At 44.3% G+C, this 23,758-nt stretch overlaps 4 non-coding genes and 1 pseudogene across 4 annotated transcripts; 4 read left to right on the top strand and 1 right to left on the bottom strand.

Moving 5' to 3' along the window:
• Positions 1-749: 749 nt before the first annotated feature.
• Positions 750-821, top strand: trnaq-uug (transfer RNA glutamine (anticodon UUG)). The gene has a single exon. It is a non-coding gene; the product is annotated as a tRNA-Gln (tRNA).
• A 482-nt stretch (positions 822-1,303) lies between these two features.
• Positions 1,304-1,507, bottom strand: LOC144484675 (U2 spliceosomal RNA; annotated as a pseudogene).
• Positions 1,508-8,298: 6,791 nt separating this feature from the next.
• On the top strand, positions 8,299-8,370 carry trnae-uuc (transfer RNA glutamic acid (anticodon UUC)). The gene has a single exon. It is a non-coding gene; the product is annotated as a tRNA-Glu (tRNA).
• A 13,083-nt stretch (positions 8,371-21,453) lies between these two features.
• trnal-aag (transfer RNA leucine (anticodon AAG)) lies at positions 21,454-21,535 on the top strand. The gene has a single exon. It is a non-coding gene; the product is annotated as a tRNA-Leu (tRNA).
• A 1,763-nt stretch (positions 21,536-23,298) lies between these two features.
• trnae-uuc (transfer RNA glutamic acid (anticodon UUC)) lies at positions 23,299-23,370 on the top strand. The gene has a single exon. It is a non-coding gene; the product is annotated as a tRNA-Glu (tRNA).
• The last annotated feature ends 388 nt before the right edge of the window (positions 23,371-23,758 follow it).

Here is a 23,758-nt window from a genome sequence, read left to right as displayed (position 1 = left end):
TCCAGCTCTCCATTCCTCGGCAGTAAGTAACCATTCGACTGGAGACTGGCAATTATTGAGCAAGAGTGTGTATGTGTGTGTGTGTGCGTGTGTGTTTTGCGAGAAAGTCCTCGTGTCGTACGTCAGAGTGCGACCGTTTCCATGGTGTCATGCTTAGCAATCTGAACTTTCGCCGTCCCAACTCAGGCTTATATTGGGACAGATGAGTGAGTGAATGGCACCCGTAGGTGGACCCCCTGCAAAATATATATTCAATTGGTAACATCTTTTGAAATGATTAATCCTCATTTTATTTCATTTCATGTCAAACAGGGTGACACATCCGTGTATCTAATTTTTTTAAAATCTCAACCCTTTAACGACGTAAGGAGATAAAGTGCAGTCAAAGAAAACTAATCCAAATTGAACGAGAAAAAAAGACGCTGAAGTTAATGCAAATCATTTTTACCAGAACATTTAATCCATCCATCCATCCATCCATCCATCCATTTTTACCAGAATTTTTTACCACAGTCAGTTTTATAACAGTTCGATACCAGCATTGCTCTTTGCACGTGGTGAGCTACATGAAATTTAATGCAGTTGAAGACAGCTTACTCATTTTTTTTCAGGAGGAACCAACAAGGGTAATGTAAATATGAATTGCTGTGGGTAATTGATGGGCTTGTGCAATGGGACTGATATTGCTCCCGGCTGTCCAAATTGGCACAAATATTGAGCGACCATTTGCAGCTCGTTGTCGTGTGGTGGGTTCCGTGGTGTAATGGTGAGCACTCTGGACTTTGAATCCAGCGATCCGAGTTCAAATCTCGGCGGGACCTTGTTTCAATTTGCAAATGCAGATTGTTAAAAAATACTTTTTCAATTCTATCAAATCAAGTCCAATTCATGGTCTCAACAAGTTGAGAAATTTCCGATCCAAGCTGACAAGACAAGGCCTTCACTCCTGTCTTGCGCCTGACCTACATGAGCCAAGCTGATTGGAGTAGGTGCAGACTCACCTCCTCCAAGGCCTTTGCATCTTAGCCAAAAAGCCGATATGCCGCTTTTAAAAATTGCTTCAAATGAAGCTTAAATGTAACCTAATGACCAAGCGCAGCATCCGATCCATACTACACTTGATTTTAGCCAAAGGGCCGAGAAGCCTTTTGCAAGTACAGATTTTTTTTTGATTTTTTTAACATACTTTTCCAATTCAATGAAATCAAGTCCAATTCAGAGTCTCAACAAGTTGAGACATTTCCGATCCAGGCTGGCAAGACAGGGCAAGCGACCATTTACCCTGTCCTGGGCCCGATCTACATGAGCCAAGCTGATTGGAGGAGGGAAAGCAATTCCTCCTCCAAGACTTCATCTCTTTTGCATCTGAGCCAAAAGGCCGAGATACCGCTTTTAAAAATTGCTTCATATGAAACATATGAAGCTTCAATGTAACCTAATGACCTCAACCAAGTGCAGCATCCAATCCATACTACACTTGATCTTAGCCAAAAGGCCGAGAAGCCTTTTGCAAGTACAGATGATTGATATGCTGAAGGGCATTTTGTTTAAATTTGTTACAAAGCACGAATCGAGAAGGCAATTTACCAGCCAGTTCAACGACTATCACAATGCACATTGCTGAACGTCTGGCACCAGATGCCTGCAACGTCAATGCTTTTCATATTTTCGCTACTCTTTAACTCCTCCGTTGAAAGAGGGAAGCAGTTGGTGTCGTACAAGAATAAATTGACTGGAGTTCGGCAAGTGCGTGCGTGCGTAAGTGCGCGCGCGTGTGTGTGTGTCTGCGTTGTGGTAGAAAAGTCTCCTGTCTTCGATCAGAGTGCTGCCGATTCGAAGGTGTAACGCACTCTGGCCTCTCGCTCCGACTTCTTGATTAAATTGGGACAGGTGAGTGACTGAATGCCACATGTAGGTGGACCCCTTGCCCACTATGGCTTCCCTGCCTTTCAGCGCGGTGTATTCATGAGCAATTGTCCTCTGGGGCTGATGCAATGACGCCAGGAGAGTCATTCGCTGCATCATCTGCAATGTGACTGCGGTGGAATTTGCTGAAATTTCCCTGTGTTTAGATTACCACTTTTTGCGAATTTAAAATGAAATGCCCTTCAGCAAACCCAACATCGCTGCAAATAGCAGCTGGATGCTCTGTTGTAGGATCTCTGGTCGAATGGTGAGCATCTGAATCCAGCGAACCGAATTTAAATTTAGGCGGATCCTTGCTCTTCTTTGCCATTGTTGAGGATTGATTTGTTGAAGGACCTTTTGTTTAAATTCCTCACAAAGCAGGCATTGGGGGGACAATTTGTCAGCCAGTTCAACTTCTATTACACTGCACATTGCTGAGCCACTGGCGACAGGTGCCTGCATCAACAATGTCTTTTTAAAAATCTTTCACTACTCGTTAACTCCTCTGTTGAAAGAAAAGAACATTTGGTGTTACACACCAACAACCATTCGACTGGAGACTGGCAATTATTGAGCAAGCGTATGTGTGTATCTGTGTGTGTGTGCGTGTGTTTGTGTGTGTGTGCCTGTGTTTATGTGTGTGTGCGTGTGTGTGCGTGTGTGCGTGTGTGCGTGTGCGCGTGTGTGTATGTCTTTTGGGAGAAAGGCCGAATGTCAAAGGTCAGAGTGCTGTCGTTTCCATGGTGTGACTCTTCGCAATCTGGACTCTCGCCATCCCACCTCTTGTTTAAATTAGGACAGATGAGTGAGTGAATGGCACCCCGAGGTGGACCCCCTCCAAAATATATATTGAATTAGGAACATATTTTGAAATGACTAATCCTCATTTTGTATTATTTCATGCCAAACAGGGTGACGCATCGTTGTATCTTATTATTAATTAAAACCTTAACCCTTTAACTACGTAAGGAGGCAAAGTTCAGTTAAAGAAAACTAATCCAAATGGAATTAGAAAAAAACTACACTGGCGTTACGGCAAATCCCACCTCAAAACAGAAAATATTGGAAACACTTTCTAGGTCAAGCAGCGTCTATGGAAATGGAAACAGAGTGAATGTCACTGACGTCGATCCAAACTGGAAGACATTAGAGATTTAATGGTTTACGAGCAAATGCAGAGCGAAGAAAAATACAGGGAGAAAACTCTATTTAGGACCTTGTGATAAGATGTAAGGCTGGAGTGATTGAATGACATTGCAGATGATTGTTGTTCCCACAGACACAATCTCCCGGATCCTCGTTCAAATCTCACGCAAAATGAGAAGAAAACTTCCCGCTGAATTAAGCACAAACTCTTCGAATGCCGGGGAAGTAGAGATAGTTTTAACTCAGAAAGCAGAAACCGTGAGATTAATAGGGCGGCAGGGTGGCACGCTGGTTCGCACTGCTTCATCACAGCGACAGTGACCCGTGTTCGATTCCCGGCTTGACTCACTGCCCATGTGGAGTTTGCACGTTCTCCCCGTGAATGCGTGGGTTTCCTCCCACAGTCTGAAAGATGTGCTGGTTAGGTGCACTGACCCGAAAAGGCACTGGAGTGTGGCGACTGGGGAATTTCACAGTAAATTGTTGTTACTCAAACCAGGTGGGGAAACAGCGTCTCAGCATGCCCGAAGTCAAACTGTCGCCCCATTTTCAGTTGTTTTAATCAGCTCACCTCTCAATTTTCTAATCTAACGAGAGAACAGTCTCATCCCACTGCATCACTCCTCCCAGAACAACTGCCTCATTATAGGATTAAATGCAGTGAACCTTTGTTAAACATCGATAGCGAGAGAATAGAGGGAGCAAAGAGCAAAAGGGGGAACAGTGATCGATGCACAGACAGAGAGACTGAAAGAGTGAAAGAGTCTGAGACAGGTTTTCAGCAACAGAGAGGGACAGAGAGTGAGGCAAACACCCACAACCCAATATACAAACAACAACTCTCTGAACCCACAAGCATGGGATGCTCTGATTGGGTGAATAAGAATTAAGTGAATGTCCGCAAAAATTGTCACTTTTTGAAAATGTCTAGATTCTCTTGAGTGTGCTGTGCTAACAGAAGCCTTGCAGTCAGTGCTCGGGTTATCAAGTCCTACCCCATGTGAACCAATTCCAACATATCACGGGAAATAAACAAACAGAACCCGCTACTTGTCCATTTCGGAACAAAGGCTTGCCCACAATTTGAACCCGGGACCGCTCGCACGTTTGTGGATTTTAACGTCCAAAGCGAGAATCGCACCCCTAGTCCATCAAGCCATCTCTCAAACAACATGTCAACTAAATGTATTTTCACTGCCATGTAAAAGCGGATCCGACATCTGCACTGAAATGTGTCGAGGTTGGAAAAACTCAGGAAGTTAGCCGGCGTGTGTGCATATGGAAACAAAGTTAAACGTTCACCTCCATGACCTTTCATTAACATTGGGAATGTTTAGAAATAGAAGAAGTTTTTAAAAAGTGAAATCTAGCAGGGAGGAATCATAACAACATCTGGTAGCGTGGAAGCCAGGAGAAAATAAATGAGGGAAACAGAGAATGACAGAATGATTACACCTCAGAATGAGACGATTACAACGTTACTTGCACGACTCACATGTGTTGTGGGTGTAGGGGAAGCAGAGGACGTACTGTACATATACTTCAACAGAACTGCAGTGATGAGGTTGGTGGGCTTGAAAATTGAACGTTACACATCGAATCATAGGAACATGGGAATTGGAAGCAGATGCAGCAAATTCAGCCCTTTGGTCCTGCACCACCATTCAATCAGATCATTGTTGACCTCTCCTTGATCTGAAATCCACCTCCCCACCTGTTCTCCATATCCTTTAATGCATTTTTCTTTACCAGAACTAAATCTATCCTTTCTTGAAATCATTGAACGATTCAGATTCGACCGCGCTATGGAGCAGCGAATTCCACCAATTCACCACCCTCTGCGAGCAGTAGTTCCCCCTCATCTCAGTTTTCAATGTACCGGCTCTCAAACTATACACGGGATCTCTTGTTGGACATTGCCCCATAGGAAGAAACGTTTCGTCTACCTTTGCTCTATCAATCCATTTAGAGTTTTATATATCTCGATCAGATTCTCCTTCATCCTTCTAAACTTCAGCAGCTTGTGGGATTATTTCAACTCATCCTCAATTCCATGTCCCAACGAATTCAATCCGTGTTGTCATCAGCTGAAGGAGGCATTTATGTTCTATCCAAACAGAACATTTTGAAGGAGAAACATGTCACAAGTGAAAAAGATCTGAGATAGAAATAATAATTAAGTCAGTTTAAAAAACACAGTTCACTAGTTTCCCTGGTAGTTCAGTGTTTGTGTTCAACACTCCCCCAGGGATAACTTGTTTCAATTCCCGCTGAGGAAAATAAGACTATTTGCTCTCAGCAAACCATCAATAATGATCTGATTTACTCTCCGATCGAATACAGGTCTACTAGAATCAGCCGAGTGAGGTTTGCAAGTTTATATCAGAGCTGGAAATTTCACATGTGCAACACTTCAAGAATAAATACAGAAAGAGAAGGAAAGTCCAAGGCAGCAAAGTACGAACGGTTGAGACGTTTTTGCAAGGTAAAATCTGTCTGGTAATGGGTCAGATTTTACTGTTTACAGTGACACTGAATTATGAAACTGTTCCCTCACCCTGCATTGAAAAGCATTTGGAAATATTTCTGTCCGGTTCCGAACAGTCGGAAGCAAAAGTGATAAGACCATAAGACCATAAGACATAGGAGCGGAAGTAAGGCCATTCGGCCCATCGAGTCCACTCCACCATTCAATCATGGTTGATTTCAACTCCATTTACCCGCTCTCTCCCCATAGCCCTTAATTCCTCGAGAAATCAAGAATTTATCAATTTCTGTCTTGAAGACGCTCAACGTCTCGGCCTCCACAGCCCTCTGTGGCAATGAATTCCACAGACCCACCACTCTCTGGCTGAAGAAATTTCTCCTCATCTCTGTTCTAAAGTGACTCCCTTTTATTCTAAGGCTGTGCCCCCGCGTCCTAGTCTCCCCTGTTAATGGAAACAACTTCCCTACGTCCATCCTATCTAAGCCGTTCATTATCTTGTAAGTTTCTATCAGATCTCCCCTCAACCTCCTAAACTCCAATGAATATAATCCCACGATCCTCAGACGTTCATCGTATGTCAGGCCTGCCATTCCTGGGATCATCCGTGTGAATCTCCGCTGGACCCGCTCCAGTGCCAGTATGTCCTTCCTGAGGTGTGGGGCCCAAAATTGCTCACAGTACTCCAAATGGGGCCTAACCAGTGCTTTATAAAGCCTCAGAAGTACATCCCTGCTTTTGTATTCCAAGCCTCTTGAGATAAATGACAGCATTACATTTGCTTTCTTAATTACGGACTCAACCTGCAAGTTTACCTTTAGAGAATCCTGGACTAGGACTCCCAAGTCCCTTTGCACTTTAGCATTATGAATTTTGTCACCGTTTAGAAAATAGTCCATGCCTCTATTCTTTTTTCCAAAGTGTACGACCTCGCACTTGCCCACGTTGAATTTCATCAGCCACTTCTTGGACCACTCTCCTAAACTGTCTAAATCTTTCTGCAGCCTCCCCACCTCCTCAATACTACCTGCCCCTCCACCTATCTTTGTATCATCGGCAAACTTGGCCAGAATGCTCCCAGTCCCGTCATCTAGATCGTTAATATATAAAGAGAACAGCTGTGGCCCCAACACTGAACCCTGCGGGACAGCACTTGTCACCGGTTGCCATTCTGAGAAAGAACCTTTTATCCCAACTCTCTGCCTTCTGTCTGACAGCCAATCGTCAATCCATGTTAGTACCTTGCCTCGAATACCATGGGCCCTTATTTTACTCAGCAGTCTCCCGTGAGGCACCTTGTCAAAGGCCTTTTGGAAGTCAAGATAGATAACATCCATTGGCTCTCCTTGGTCTAACCTATTTGTTATCTCTTCAAAGAACTCTAACAGGTTTGTCAGGCACGACCTCCCCTTACTAAATCCATGCTGACTTGTCTTAATCCGACCCTGCACTTCCAAGAATTTAGAAATCTCATCCTTAACGATAAATGCAGTGGAGTGTCCGTTGTATGTTATCATTGGCTGAGCACATCACTGGTGTTGAACCACAAGTCGCCATTTTGCAGGAGAAAGCTGTTTGTGGCGAAACTGGTCTGGCGTGAAAACAAAAGCAGCGTGGATAATTTAAATTCTAAAACACGCTGTGAGCTGGTGGTTAGAGTTTGACTTTTTCGCTGCTGTTTAGATTACTGGTCAGGAATTGAAGATTTATTGCCACCATCCAAACTCTGAAAACAAATGTGAATTATTGCCTGGATGAACATATAAAACATAATATGATCCTTAAGTGCAGACTCTGTGCAAATTCAACAGGAGGTTCCGTTGTCATTTCTGGCAGGAAATTGGGAAGCAACGAGCTTAAGGACAGTTTAAATGATGCCGGCCCTTCACTGCAGCTCATTGTGTCTCTGACGTGAGATGATTTCTGTTTGTTTCGCAGTTCAGACTTACCTGAATCAGTGAAGGAGCAGGCTCCTTCCTCCTGATGGCCTTTCCAAGGTCCATTGCGTTTAATGAATTTCGGTAACATTATCATTAAATAACATGATCGCGATGCGTTGCAACGTGGTAGCGCGGCCGAGCGGTCTAAGGTGCTGGATTAAAGCTCCAGTCTCTACGGAGGCGTGGGTTCGAATCCCACTGCTGCTAGCATGGATTTGGCCTAACAGCTCAGTTTGAATACAGGAGTGTGTGCTGTGTCGTTTTTGTAAGTAACAACGAGCAGACACATGACCAACTGAAAAAGTTGCTGGGGGAAAGCAGCGTGTGTGCAAGTGGCTCCTTTCGAGAGCATACACAGGCTGAATTTCTGACTGCGGAGTCAGAAGACCTTTTGAGATGCTCCAGCATCCGCAGTATTTTGATTTTACCGCCACCATTTACATTCCGTTTTGTTTTGTCTATCACAACTTTGTCAACTCTTACGCACGGCTCCCACCCTCACCCCCCCCCCCCCCCCCGTATCTCCCACACTGAAAGTGTAAATCTCGTCCTCCTTTACTGTCTTCATATTTGATGACTGACCATACAGATTTGAAATGTTGGCTCTATTCTCTCTCCAGAGATGCCGTCATGCCTGTTGAGATTTTACAGCATTTTAAGTTTTTCTTTTAAGTTCCAGCATCTGCAGTAATTTGCTGTTGGCTGAAGGAATCATTGGTGTTCTATCTAAACATGAGGGGTTTTTTTCCGACAATCCTGTCTTGAGTATTTGAAAAACGCTACAATGTATTGGTCAGATGAAAGCATTGGCTCCCATCTTCCCTGGTGGTCCAGTGGTTAGGATTTGGCGCTTTCACCGCCGTGGCCCGGGTTCGATTCCCGGTCCGGGAACGTTGATTTTATAGCTGCCGACCAGCACATGATTTAGGAGGGGCTGAAATTACTTCCTGATCGATAACAGGAGTGATCATTGTGCCAGTTTGAGCTCCCTGGAGAAACAAAATAAACCCATTTGCACAATCCCGTCAATTGCCCCCGGCAATTTATGTTTACATCCTCCCTTGCTTTATATCACAGAACATCCGTTTTGTTCTTTTCACAGGTTGATTCATGGCGTTACCATCAGAAAATGTTGGAAATACTCGGCAGGTCAGTTAATGTTTCGTGGCAAATGCGTGATTATTTCTGAAAGCTGAATTACTCTGAAATTGAAAACATTTGGAAATGTTTCTGTAAAGGTGAAATACTGCTCATGCTGGAACCTGAAACACAAAAAAAAGTACTTGAAAATCTCAGCAGGTCTGGCAGCATCTGTGAAGAGAGAACAGAGCCAATGTGTCGAATCAGGAAATCTGATGAAGGGTCATCCAGATTTGAAACGTTTGTTTCCTCACAGAGGCTGTCAATCCTGCTGTGATTTTCCACCATTTTCTATTCCTGTTTAATAAGTTTCTGCTCAGGATTGAACCAGGAAATTTGCATGTGTACGGCGACCGTGATAAGTACCACACTACAGAAACGCTGCGATGCAATGATGTAAGGAAACTGGCTCCACAAACACGTCAATTACCGACAGCAATTTATATTTGCATTGTGTCTGCTGGTACCTCCTGTTAAAATGTTTAACGATACAATCTACTGCGTAGAATTCGTGTGATAACATGCACGACCTACCTTGCATTAAATTGATCTTTCTCTACACCCAAACTATGACTGTAACAGTACGTTCTGCACTCTCTCGTTTCCTTCTCGATGAATGATATGCTTTGGCTGTGTAGCGCGCAAGAAACATACTTTCCGCTCTATGCTAATGCATGTGACAATAATAAATCAAATCAAAGTTACTCCATGAAGTTAATTAATTGAACATTTAGCAGTGATGGGCTTCGATCACGCGCTTTAACTAACGCGACTGCCTTGAATTCAGGACCTGAGACTTGAATGCTGTCAGCAGAATCCATTGGTACCGGATCTGATATTGACAGTGAACAGAACCAATGAAAGAAAACTGGATTACATGTCCCATTGAGCCTCCTCCACGACAGAAACAAGGCAGATCCGCAACCTCAACCCCAATTTCCCAGCTTATCCCAATAGGTCTTCATTCCCTTAGATTCCAAAATCACTCCAACTCAACCTTCAATATCCTCAGCGACTGAGGATCCACGTACCTCTGGGCAGCTGCACAATTCTAAAGATACACAAGCGTTTGGGAGAAGAAATGTCTCCTTACCTCAGTCATAAATGGCTGGCACCTGACCCAGAGAATGTAGGTCCAGAGTGCCTGACCGAGACACTTGTCGCCATTCTAACCCACTTATCCTCACACATTTACCATGGCTCATCCATCTGACCGACATCAACTGCACCGTGAGTGAGAGAGTGAAAGCAGAAATATGACTGTGGCGATTTTACTGAGCGCATTTTCTTTCCAATAATTGGAAAAAAAAATATTTTGTTGGATCCATATTCCGTTCATATTCAACAACGAAATACAATCTGGGAACTTTCAAGCAGTAAATTTCGATCATGTTCGACCCTGTTTCGAATCGGACAGTCTATCCTATATGATAAGCCTCACACTATAGAAACTCTGCTCATGACCAATGTGACCGGCCTAGGATATCAAACCGTGCAGTCAGATTGCAATTTAGAACCTTGCGTGGGTTCTTAATTATACTGGCTGCTTTGCCGAGGCAGCGGGAAGAGCCAATGGATGGGAGGCAAGTTTGCGTGATGATCTGAGCTACGTTCACGACCCATTGTAGTTCCTTGCGGTCCAGGGCAGAGCAGAAGCCATACCAAAATGTGATACAACCAGAAAGAATGCTTTCTATGGTGCATCTGCAAACGTAGGTGAGAGTCGTAGCTGACATGCCAAATTTCCTTAGTCTTCTGAGAAAGTAGAGGCGTTGGTTGGCTTTCTTAACTATAGTGTCAGCATGGGGGGACCAGGACAGGTTGTTAGTGATCTGGAGACCTAAAAACGTGAAGCTCTCGACCCTTTCTACTTCGTCTCCGTTGATGCAGACAGGGGCAATTTCTCCTCTACGCTTCCTGATTTCGAGGACAATCTCATTCGTTTTGTTGACATTGAGGGAGAAATTATTGTCGCCGCGCCAATTTCACCAGCTTCTCTATCTCATTCTTGTACTCTGTCTCCTCATTATCTGAGATCAGACCCACTACGGTGGTGTCGCCAGCAAACTTGAAAATCGAATTGGAGGGGAATTTGGCCACACAGTCATGGATATATCAGGACTGTAGTAGGGGGCTGAGAACACAAACTTATGGGGCACCAGTGTTGAGGATGACCGTGGAGGAGGTGCTGTTGTCTATCCTTACTGATAGTGTCCTGTGGGTTAGGAAGTTCAGGATCCAGTCGCAGAGGGAGGAGCCGAGGTCCGGGCCATGGAGTTTGGAGATGCGTTTCGTCGGAATAAGGCTGAGCTGTAGTCAATAAATAGGAGTCTGACATAGGCGTTTTTGTTATCTAGGTGTGCCAGGGTTGAGTGCAGGGCCAGGGAGATGGTGTCTGCTGTGGACCTGTTGCGGCGGTCGACGCACTGTAGTGGACCCAGGCAGCCCTGGAGGCTGGAATTGAATCGTGCTATGACTAGCCTTCGAAGCACTTCATAATGATGGATGTCAGAGCCACCAGACAGTATTCATTACGGCACGCTGCTTGGATTTTCTTTGGTCGTGGGATGATGGTTGTCTTCTTGAAGCAGAAGTAAAGAGAGTTTGAAGATGTCTGCGAATACCCCCGCCAGCTGATCCACGCAGGATCTGAGTTCACGTCCGGGTACCCCATCCGGGCCAATCGCTTTCAGTGGGTTGAACTTCGAGAAAGCTGCTCCGACATCTGCAATGATGACCTCTGGTACAGTTTCATCCAAGGCTCCCAGGGTGGAGGGAACGCATCGTTTCTGTCAAGTACTGATTACACATTCACCGAACCAAAGATTCCCTGTTGGAAAGCGGGCGGAAGTATACTTTTAACCTCAGAGTGAGGAAATGAGCAATGATTCACGTTTATTGCTGAATATTAACTGAATACTGTATTTTATACTGTGTTACACTTCCCCTTCCCCTTCACAGTTCTGTATTCAAAGCCGACAGAACATTTTTCGCAGACTCTCCTTTCCAACTCTGAATGGTCAGAAAGCTTCCCTCAAACCTGCACAGTCCGGCTGATTGCTGTTGATCTGTTTGTGATTATTAAAGGCGAAGCCACGTTTCAGATGGGGAAACAAACCCAACAATTATTCTCTCTTCTCCGGCTCCACATTGGAGACAGGGACAAGCAGCAGGATTTTAACCCGCAGTCTCCAATCACCCGCTGACAGCAGAAAGGAGCGAATGCAGATGCACCTGTACGTTGGTTTAAACTCAGAGTGAGAATTTATTGTTGAAAATTAACTCAACAGAGTATTTTACACTGCATGTTACATTTCCCCATCCATCTGTGCACACACAAACACAATATTTTTCACTGACTCCCGTTTCCAGCTCTGACGGTTCAGAAAGCTTCTCCCAAACCTGCACATTCCGGATCTTCCTTGCGTTCGTTGAACAGAAGCACCGCTGATCAACATTTATTGCCCATCCCCAGTTGAGGGGCAACCACTTTGCTGTCGCTCTGGAGTCATGTGTCGGCCAGACCATCTCACAACAACAGATTTCCTTCCATTAGTGAATCATGATTTTTAGCAACAACAGATGTTGTTTGATGGCCATCAGTGGATTTTTATTCCAATCTTATTTATTGTATTCAAACTCCACTGGCTGCACTGGCCGTCCCTCGAATATTAGCTGGTCGAGGGATCACACCACTGGACGATCGTCTCACCTAAAACAACTGCTCCAGGTGAGGCTCGAACTCACAACCTCGGCATAGCCCGCTGCCTACACTGCTGTATGAGCACCGCGCGCTAACCGATTGCGGCATTAGAGCACTGTGTTTTGCTCATTTGTGTCAGATTATTAAAGGCTGCAGCAGCGTTACCTCCGTTAATAACAGTTATTCGAGGCCACATTTCAGACAGGGAAACAAATCCATCGCTGATTTTTTTCCCCCCCGGCTCCACAGTGAGTGAGACAGGGAGAAGCAGCAGGATTATATCCCGCAGTCTCCAATCGCCAGCAGAAAGCGGCGATTGCAGCTTCAGTCAGCGGGTTCCTGCCCATCCCTGGGACACATGGTCCAATTCCGTTCAAACCTCACCATAAACCGAACACAAGCTCAGCAAAACGCAAATAGATCATGTCCGGCTCACTGCACCTTCGAGTAGCATTTACACAACACCTGAGTGATTCACAAACAAAATTCACTCCAACTTTCCAGAACTGTGAAGAAGGCCTATAGTGTGTTAGCTTTTATTAACAGGGGGTTGGAGTTTAAGAGCCGTGGGGTTATGCTGCAACTGTACAGGACCTTGGTGAGACCACATTTGGAATATTGTGTGCAGTTCTGGTCACCTCACTATAAGAAGGATGTGGAAGCGCTGGAAAGAGTGCAGAGGAGATTTACCAGGATGCTGCCTGGTTTGGAGGGTAGGTCATATGAGGAAAGGTTGAGGGAGCTAGGGCTGTTCTCTCTGGAGCGGAGGAGGCTGAGGGGAGACTTAATAGAGGTGTATAAAATGATGAAGGGGATAGATAGAGTGAACGTTCAAAGACTATTTCCTCGGGTGGATGAAGCTATTACAAGGGGGCATAACTATAGGGTTCGTGGTGGGAGATACAGGACGGATATCAGAGGTAGGTTCTTTACGCAGAGAGTGGTTGGGGTGTGGAATGGACTGCCTGCAGTGATAGTGGAGTCAGACACTTTAGGAACATTTAAGCGGTTATTGGATAGGCACATGGAGCACACCAGGATGATAGGGAGTGGGATAGCTTGATCTTGGTTTCAGATAAAGCTCGGCACAACATCGTGGGCCGAAGGGCCTGTTCTGTGCTGTACTGTTCTATGTTCTATGTTCTAACTTTTCATTGAAAAAGTCCTCCATTTGGTTGAAAAACTGAGTGTTGTGGATCTGGAAATAAGCACCATGGGATTTGTGTTACGCAGTGACTTGTTTCCCTTGGTTAGCCCTCAGGTTTGCAATTCCATTTGTGTGACATATTGAAGCGAATCTTGTATCAAAATTAGGAGAAAACAAGGGAAATATTAAATCTTGGAACAAATCGTGAGGGAAATGGATCAAAATATTTGGAAGGAGGTGTTATTGATGATTGAGTGGAAAACATTGGATCGCTGGGCGACTGGTTTTCAGTTCCATTCCCTCGTGTTGAATTCCTCCCTGTGATAAGAGACATGGATTCATTTTACCTGCACGTTCATAGGAGAAAGGGAATAACCAACACACTACAGCAGTGCTGCGGGATCAACGGAACTAAAGAGACTTGTATAGAATTGTAAACAGTGCGGTCATGCTGCAGTTCTGGAACAGGCTTTGCAGAAATAGAATTGTGGTCATTGACACACTAGTTTAGAATACATTTAACAGTTGCGACTGCAGTCTCTGTGGCGCAATTGGTCAGCGCGTTCGAAGGTTGGTGGTTCGAGACCACGCAGGGACGGAATGTTACTATTTTCTCACCATCAGCATTCATAGGCAAACAGTTGCGTGTTGGCAATGAGTTTGTGGGCGTCAGTAAAAATAGTTTTCAATTGTTACCGACTGTACTGTTATCTGATGTTACCAACATTATTCAATGACGATTGACTTCAAACATATTACATACAACATTCTATACATGCTTCCATTATTCCATTAAACTTAAAAATTACAATCGAAACATGGACTTGTGGCTGAGCATTTGTTCCAATTCCATATCCCTGCTTCCATTCATTCCTGGATAGATCATAAATCTGTCTAACCCAGAGTGAAATATGTTCCATGATGGAGCATCTGAACCCTCTGGCTAGAGAATTTCGAAGATTCACGAGGCTTTGAGTGAAGCAAATTCTCCTCATCGCACTCCTAAATCATCAGCGCCTTATCCTGAGATTGTGTTCCCGTGTTTTAGATTCCTGGATCAGGAAAAAATAATGCCTCAGCTTTTCAATGGTACCTATTCTTTCTCGTTAAAGCTGTTGAGATTTTCCAGCATTTTCTGTTTTTGATTCAGATTCCAGCATCATCAGATTTTGCTTTTATTCTGTCTAAAATGCGGGGATCCAATCTGCGCACACTATTCCAAATGTGGCCTCAACAAAACCCTGAATTACTGTAGCAAGACTTCAAACACTTCAAAACTTAACTCCGTGCTCAAGGCTGGAAGGAGAGAGTGACAGTGGATAATTCGCACTGTGTACATTCCTGCAATCAGTAACTGTAATGTAATCAGTAACTGGGTCAGGAAGATGAGATATCTGTGTCTCTTTGTACTGTCATCTCTAAACTCCATCTCCTCTTAATGCCGTGTGGCATACATTCGCTTTCCCTGCTTTCCAGTTAAAGCTCGGGTTCACCAACTGTCTGTGTCTTTATCAAGCAGCTAATTGACCCTGGGAGCTGGATCGCCAGAGGGAGCTGGATGTGAGGCAGCGACAGAAACAGGAAGAGACGCGACATGACAGTGATCTTTCTGTCGATAGATCTGCCTCAGTCCTTCCCTCTCTCAGTCTAACTATCCATTTCCCTCTTTTGTTTTTGTTCCTCCTATTCTCTCCCTGTCTGGGTGGAATCAAGTTTAATTGAATTGATTCCTGAAATGAGGCGGTTGTTGAGCTGGGGTTGATTGTAATGGCGGAGGAAACTCAATGGGACATGTGATCTAATCCAACTCCAATGATTCTGTTCACTGCCAATACTAGTTCCGACAGCAATGACTTCTGTTGGTGTCGTTGATAGGAAGTTTAAGGCACTAAATTTAAGATAGCGACATTTGTGGAGGCGTGTGATCAAATTCTCCCAATGTCAGATTTTCACTTAAATTACTTTAAACGTTACGAACTTTGATCAAACATGTGATTATTAAAATTGAATGCAGTAGAATGTGTCATCATTCATTTTGATTAGAGAAACCAACAGAGAGAATGTAAAGTGAGCAACTGACGGGCTTGTGGAACGAGTTTAGTTGCTCCACAAGTAAACCGGGTCTGCTTCAAGTCATGCATCGCAAAGTTTCTGTAGTGCTGTGGTTACCACGTTTGCCTCACATGCGCACAGATCCCCGGGTCAAGACCGAGCAAAAACATTTCGAAATGGGTTGATTTCAAATGATTCAGATTTATTCTTGCTTTTCACGAAACATTGATTGAACGGTTGAGGTTTTGTGGCATTTAAAATGGGAATCACTCAGTAAAGAGATTAAAAGGGAAGGTCTGTGATAGAGAGCATAACACGATGGGTTAACTGACACAAGGAATGATGGACAAGGGCAACATTGGGTGGTTCCAATATTTTTATACTTTGCTGCTTTTATGGGTGAACTCCAGCTCTCCATTCCTCCGGCAATTTCACCGCTCAAACTGAGACTTTCTCCATCCCGCTTTGTTAATCCCACAGTTACTTCTTTCTGAATGAAAACTGCTGGCAATCAGTCGAAGTCAAATAGTTTTGTGCTTCATTCAGCGAGAAGTTTTCTTATCATTTAGCCCGATATTTTTATCCAGAAATGAGTGAAATTTGTGCCAATGCAAACGGTTAATTCTGACCCATTATCAACCAGATTTTACCTAGTGTCACCATCTCCATCGTCAGCGCTTTTCACCCTATCTCTGTCCTTCACTATCTGTGTTTCTTTTTGACCTTTTGTCCATGTGACATTTCCAACTCGGAAGCAAATCTACAAACCTCACTCCACCGTTTCTGGCAGAGCTGCTTTGGACCAGGAAGTATTACAGTTTGTTTATCAAAAACATTAAATCTTAGTGCATCGAAGCCAGCCTGTGACCCTGAAAGCACCGAACACTAGCCACGAGACCAGCAGGATGTAATTTTCCTGATTCTCGCAGTCACGGATTACAGGAATGTGCACAGTGCCAATTAAACACAGTCACCCACTCCTTCCAGTCTGTTAAGATATGAAATCGTTCATATTTTCACACTAGCTTCCAGTGTGACCAGAGCAGAGCTGTGACAAGCTGATGTTGTTCAGAATTTTTACCACAGTCAGGTTTATAACATTTCGATGCCAACATTCCTCGAACGTGGTGACCTACAGTGAAATTTAATGCAGTTGAAGATAGCTTATTGAAGATAGCTTACTCATTTTTTTCAGGAGGAACCAGCAAGGGCAAAGTAAATATGAATTGCTGTGGGTTTTTGATGGGATTGTGCATTGGGGCTGATATTTCACTCTGCTGTTCAAATTGGCACAGGTATTGAACGACCATTTTCAGCCTGTAGCCATGTGTTGCGTTCCGTGATGTAATGGTGAGCACTCTGGACCCTGAATCCAGCAATCCGAGTTCAAAACTCGGCTTTAATTTGCAAATGCAGATGGTTGATTTGCGGAGGTGCATTTTGTTTAAGTTTGTCACAAAGTACGAATCGAGAGGATAATTTGTCAGCACGTTCCACTGCTATTCCAATGCACGTTGCTGAGCTTCTGGTGCCAGGTGCCTGCAACATCAGTGTTTTTCATCTTTTCGCTGCTCTTTAACTCCTCTGTTGAAAAAAAGAAACAGTTGGTGTCACACAATAACAATTCGACTGGAGTCTGACAATTATTGAGCAAGTGTGTGCGTGCGTGTGTGTGTGTGTCTGTGTGCCTGTGTGTCTTTGTCTATGTGTGTGTGTGTAAGAAAGAGAGCGTTGGTGTGTGTGTGTGTATGTGTTTTGGGATAAAAGTCTTCCATCAGAGTGCTGTTGATTCAATGGGTGACGGTTCACACTCTGGCCTCTCGCCTCCTAACTTTTGTTTAAATTGGGACAGGTAACAGAGTGAATTACACCTCTAGGTGGACACAAAGCCCACTGTCGCTTCCCTGACTCTCAGCGCTTTGTATTCTTGAGCAATCGTTCTCTGGGGCTGATGCAATGACGCCAAGAGAGTCATTCTCTGCAAAAACTGCAACTTGCACATTGCTGTGTCTCTGGCGAAAGATGCCTGCATCAGCAATGTATTTTCATCTTTCGCTGCTCTTTAAATCATCTGTTGAAAGAAAGGAGCATTTGGTATCACACAACAACAACAATTCGACTGGAGATTGGCAATTATTGAGCATGTGTGTGTGTGTGTGTGTGTGTTTTGGGAGAAAGGCCGAGTGTCATAGGTCAGAGTGCTATCATTTCCATGGCGTAACGCTTCGCAGTTTGGACTCTCGCCGTCCCACCTCTTGTTTAAATTGGGACAGATGAGTGAGTGAATGGTACAAGTAGGTGGATCCCCAACAAAATATATCCTGAATTCGTAACATCTTTTGAAATGATTAATCCTCTTTATGTTTCATTTCATGTCAAACAGGGTGACACATCCTTGTATCTTATTATTTAAAACCTCAGCCCTTTGACGATGCAAACAGGTCAAGTTCAGTCAAAGAAAACTACTCCACATTGAACGAGAAAAAAAGACACTGAAGGTACTGCAAACCCCACCTCAAAACAGAAAATACTGGAAACAGCAGGTCAAACAGCGTCTGTGGTGAGGGAAACAGAATGAATGGTTCGGGTCGCTGACGTTTTATCCAAACTGGAAGAAGTTAGAGGTTTAATAGTTTACGAGCAAATACAGAGTGAGGGAGAATAGAGGGCGAGAACCCTATTTATGATCTTGTGATAGGATGTAAGGCTGGAGTGATTGAATGACAATGAGGATGATTATTGTTCCCACTGACACAATCTTCCAGATCTTGCTTTAAATCTTGCGCAAAATGAGAAGAAATTTGCTCTCTGAATTAAGGACTAAACTCTGCGACTGCCCGGGAAGCAGCGATAGCTTTAATTCAGAAAGCAGTGACGGTGAGATTAGTGGGGCGGCACGGTGGGACGGTGGTTTGCACTGCTGCCTCACAGGGACCCGAGTTAGATTCCTGTTTGGGTTACTATCTGTGTGAAGTATGCACGTTCTTCCCGTGGCTGCATGGGTTTTCTCCCACAGTCGGAAAGATGTGCTGGTTAGGTGCACTGACCCGAGTGGGCGCTGGAGTGTGGCGGGTCGGTGAATTTAATCATAAATTGCAAAGTTAGCCTTACTTGTGACTAACAAAGCAAAGCGGGATAGAGAAAGACTCCGTTTGAACGGTGACACTGCCAAGACTTCACCAACGAAAGCAGCAAACACAGCGTGGGGCTCGAACCCACGACCCTGAGATTAAGAGTCTCATACTCCACCAACTGACCTCGAGGGACACATATCAGAACTGGCACTTAATATTCTAAAATGCGTGGAGACAAATATGGCTTTGCCATCTGGTGTCTCAGCTTGTTCTGATTACAATGTTTACAATTAATCAACCTACAGAATGCTTGAGGTAAGAAGGCACTCCTCTCTATCATCAATAACTTCATTTACATCTTCCACTTCTTAGCTTCACCTCCTTCCAAACATTGCAAACTCCTCTTACATCTTTCACCTGAACATTTTTGATCTAAATACTCAAAACAGGTGGGGAAACAGCGTCTCAGTATGTCCGAAGTCAAACTGTCACCCCGTTTTCAGACGTTTCAATCTGGTTAAGTGAATGTCCGCAAGGATTGTCACCTTTTGAAAATGCCTGGATTCTCTGTGAGTGTGTCGTGCTCACAGCAGCATTGCAGCGTGTGCTCAGGTTCTCAAATCATATCCCATGTGAGCCAATTCCGCCATGTCACGGGAATGAAACGAACAAAATCCACGTCTTACCCATTACAAAACAAGGGCTTGTTCAGGATTTGAACCCGGGACCTCCTGCAAGCTTGGGGATTTTATCACCCAAAGTGAGAACACCCCTAGACCAACAAGTTACCGGTACAAAAGTGCATCAACTAAATATATATTCTATTGCCATCCAAAAGCGGATCAGACATCTGCACTGAAATGTGGCAACGTTGGAAAAACTCAGGAAGTCAGACAGCGTCTGTGCATAGGGAAACAAAGATAAATATTCACCTCCAAGACCTTTCATTAACATTGGGAATGTTTAGAGATGTTGGGAGTTCAAAACAAATGAAATCCAGCAGGGAGGAAACATAACAACATCTGGTCGGGTGGAAGCCTGGAGAAAATGAATGAGGGAAACAGAGAATCACAGGATGATTATACCACAGGGTGAGACGATTACAAAGTTACTTGCACGACTGACGTGCGTTGTGGGTGAAGGGGAACCAGAGGACGTACTGTGCATATATTTCAACAGAACCACAGTGATTAGGTTGGTGGGCTTGAAAGTTGATCGTTACGCAAAGAAACATAGGAACGTAGGAATTGGGAGCAGGTGTCGGCAAATTCAGCACTTTGGTCCTGTTCCGCCATTCAATCAGATCATGGTTGACCTCTCTTTGATCTGAAATCTACCTCCCCACCTGTTCTCTATACCCCTTTGATGCGTTTTTCTCTATCAGAAATATTTCTATCCCTTCTTGAAATCATTCAATGATTCAGACTCCAACGCGCTATGGGCAGCGAGTTCCATCAATGCACCACCCTTTGCGAGAAGTAGTTCTTCCTCATCTCAGTTTTAAATCCACGGGCTCTCAAACTATACACGTTCTTGTTCTTGATTGTCCCATAAGAAGAAGCTTTTGGTCTACCTTTTCTTTATCAATCCATTTAGAATGTTATATACCTCTATCAGATCCCCTCCCCATCCTTCTAAACTTGAGCATTTTGTGGGACCATTTCACCTCACTGTCAATTCCATGACCCAGCGAACTCAATCCGTGTTGTCATTGGCTGAAGGAAGCAATTATGTTCCATCCAAACAGGACATTTTGAAGGAGAAACGTGTCACAAGTGAAAAAGATCTGAGAGGAAAATAATGAGCAAAGGGACATGTGTGAAGTCAGTTTGAAAAACACAGTTCACCGGTTTCCGTGGGAGTCCAGTGGCTTGTGTTCAACACTCCCCCAGTGATGTCTGGTTTCAATTCCCGCTTTGGAAAAGAAGACTATTTGCTCTCAGCAAACCATTAATAATGATCTGATTTACTCTCTGATCGAAAGCAGATCTACTAGAATCAGCCGAGTGAGGTTTGCAAGTTTATATCAGAGCTGGAAGTTTCACATGTGCAACAGTTCAAGAACAAACACAGAAAGAGAAGGACAGTGATAGGGTGTATAGTACGAACGATTGAGAAGTTGTTGCAAGGTAAAATCTGTCTGGTAATTGGTCAGATTTTACTGTTTACATTGACACTGAATTATGAAACTTTTTCCCGCACTCTGCATTGAAAAGCATTTGGAAATATTTCTGTCCGGTTTCGAACCGTCGGAAGCGAAAGCGATAATTGCACTGGAGTGTTTGTATTATGTTGTCATTGGCTGAACACATCACTGGCGTTGAAACAGAAGGCGCCATTTTGCAGGAGAAAGCTGTTTGTGGCGAAAGTGGCGTGAAAATTAAAGTAACAAAAGCAGCGTGGATAAATTAAATTCTAAAACACACTGTAAGCTGCTGGCCTGGTGGTTAGAGTTTGACTCTTTCCCTGCTGTTTCGATTACTGGTCTGGAATTGAAGATTTATTGCTCACATCCAAACTGTGAAAAGTGTGAGTTATTGCCTGGATGAAGATACAAAACATAATTTCGCCTCGTGTCCTTCAGTGCAGAACCTGAGCAAATTCAAGGTTCTCTTGTCATTTCTGGCAGGAAATTGGGAAGAGACGAGCTTAAGGACAGTTTAAATGATGCCGGCCCTTCACTGCAGCTCATTGTGTTTCTGACATGAGGTGATTTCTGTTTGTTACGCAGTTCAGGTTTACCTGAATCAGAGAAGGAGCAGGCTCATGCTTCCTGATGGCCTTTCCAAGTATAATTGCTTTTAATGAATTTCAGTAACATTATCATTAAATAACATGATCGCGATATATTTCGATGTGGTAGCGTGGCCGAGCGGTCTAAGGCGCTGGATTAAGGCTCCAGTCTCTGCGGAGGCGTGGGTTCGAATCCCACCGCTGCCAAAATAGATTTGAGTTTTGGTCTAACAGCTCAGATTGAACGCAGGAGTGCGTGCGGTGTCGTTTTCGTCATGAACAACGAGCAGGGACATTACCAACTTAAAACGTTGTTGGGGTAAAGCAGCGTGTGTTCAAGTGGCTCCTTTCGATAGCACACACAGGCTGAATTTCTGACTGCCGAATTGAACAACCTGATGAAGGAGCAGCGCTCCTGAAAGCTCGCAATTCCAAATAAGCTTGTTGGACTTTAACCTGGTGAGAATCCTTACTGTACCCACTCCAGTCCAACGCCTGCATCTTTGCATCATGATATAAATAACAGGATTACAAACAGTGAGACTCTATTCCCTGCCCAGGAATTAAGGTGATGGACTTGAACTTTCGAAGTGAAGTTCAAATCCTATCATGTACACTTCCCATCATTCCTCGTTCTCACCAGATATTTTCAGAATTAACCTGGCTCCTGTGATAACCACCGAACTACAGAAACACGGTGATGACCTCTGGGCAAGCAGATCCGGTTTACTGGAGAAACAACCACACTGGCTCCAGAAGCCCATCTTTTGCCCACAGCAATTGATATTACATTGTCTCTGCTGATTTTTCCTGTCAAAATGAATAATGATACTTCCTACTGCATTAAAGTTTCGTAATAACGTGTTCGAGAAAAAGTATTCATGACGTGTAAAGCAAATCAACTGAACACCTGTAATTTGCGGCATTTGATCACTTTCCCCCACAAATGCTGCTGCCTCGAATTCAATGCCTCAGAACACTCACCAATGCTTTTAACAGAGGTGATCCCTATCAGATCTGGTGCTGCAGGGAACGGAATTGATGGAGTAGGATTGGCTCACATGTCCCATGGAGTCTCCTCCGGAATTTGAGGAGATCATGGCGAATCCCAGGAATCAACATCAATTTCCAAACGTATCCTGATGGCCCTTCATTCCCAAAAATATCTCTCTCCATCGAAATCTTAAAAACCCGACAGTGCAGAAAGAGGCCATTCAGCCCATCGAGTCTGCACCGACCACAATCCCACCCAGGCTCTACCCCCACTATCCCTACATATTTACCCACTAATCTACGCATCCCAGGATACCAAGGGCAACTTGAGCTTGGTCAATCAACTTAACCCGCACATCTTTGGACTGTTGAAGGAAACGGGAGCTTCCGAAGGGAACCCATGTGGACACGAGGAGAATGCACAAATTCCACACAGACAGTAACCCAAGCCGGGAATCGAACCCAGGTCCACTGGAGATGTGAAGCAGCAGTGCTAACCACTGTGCTACCGTGCCGCTGCTGCTCAGATGTTCCAGCATTGTCTGTTTTTGTTTCAGATTCCAGCATCCGCAGTATTTTGCTTTTACCGCCACCCTTTCCATTCCCTTTGATTTTTTTTCCATCACAACTTTGTCAACTCTTACCCACGGCTCCCACCCTCACCCGCCCGCCCCCGCATCTCCCACACTTAAAGTATCAATCTCGCCCTCTTTTCCTGTCTTCAGCCTTGATGACTGACCACACAGATTTGAAATGTTGGCTCTATTCTCTCTCCAGAGATGCCGTCATGCCTGTTGAGATTTTGGAGCATTTTAAGTTTTTCTTTCAAGTTCCAGAATCTGCAGTAATTTGCTGCTGACTGAAGGGGTCATTCGGGTTCGATCTAAACATGAGGTATTTTTTCCCCGACAAACCTTTCTCGAGTATTTGAAAAACGCTGCAATGTATCGGTCAGATAAAAACGTTTGCTTGCATCTTCCCTGGTGGTCCAGTGGTTAGGATTTGGCGCTTTCACCGCCGCGGCCCGGGTTCGATTCCCGGTCAGGGAATGTTGATTTTATAGCTGCCGACCAGCACATGATTGAGGAGGGGCTAAAATTGCCTCCTGATCGATAACAGGAGTGATCATTGTGCCAGTTTGAGCCCCCTGGAGAAACAAAATAAACCCACTTGCACAATCCCGTCAATTGTCCCCGGCAACTTTTCATTCCATTCCCCTTGCTGCTTCCTCCTGTCAAAATGAATAATAATGCATTCTGCTCCACTAAATTTCACTGCAGCTCACCACATTCGCAGATCATTCGTAACCTCTGCGTCTTCTGTAGCTTCTTGTGGTAAATCTGCTGAACAACATCAGAGATTTGTATCTCATTGATCATCATTACTGTCTCCATTGCTTCATTCCCGGTCACTGTCGCTACAGACATCGTCACACAG

The sequence above is a fragment of the Mustelus asterias genome, unplaced genomic scaffold (assembly GCF_964213995.1).
Source record: "Mustelus asterias unplaced genomic scaffold, sMusAst1.hap1.1 HAP1_SCAFFOLD_122, whole genome shotgun sequence".
Lineage (NCBI taxonomy): Eukaryota > Metazoa > Chordata > Chondrichthyes > Carcharhiniformes > Triakidae > Mustelus > Mustelus asterias.
Note: the sequence above shows the minus strand (reverse complement) of the source record. Positions and strands in the feature narration are given on the sequence as shown.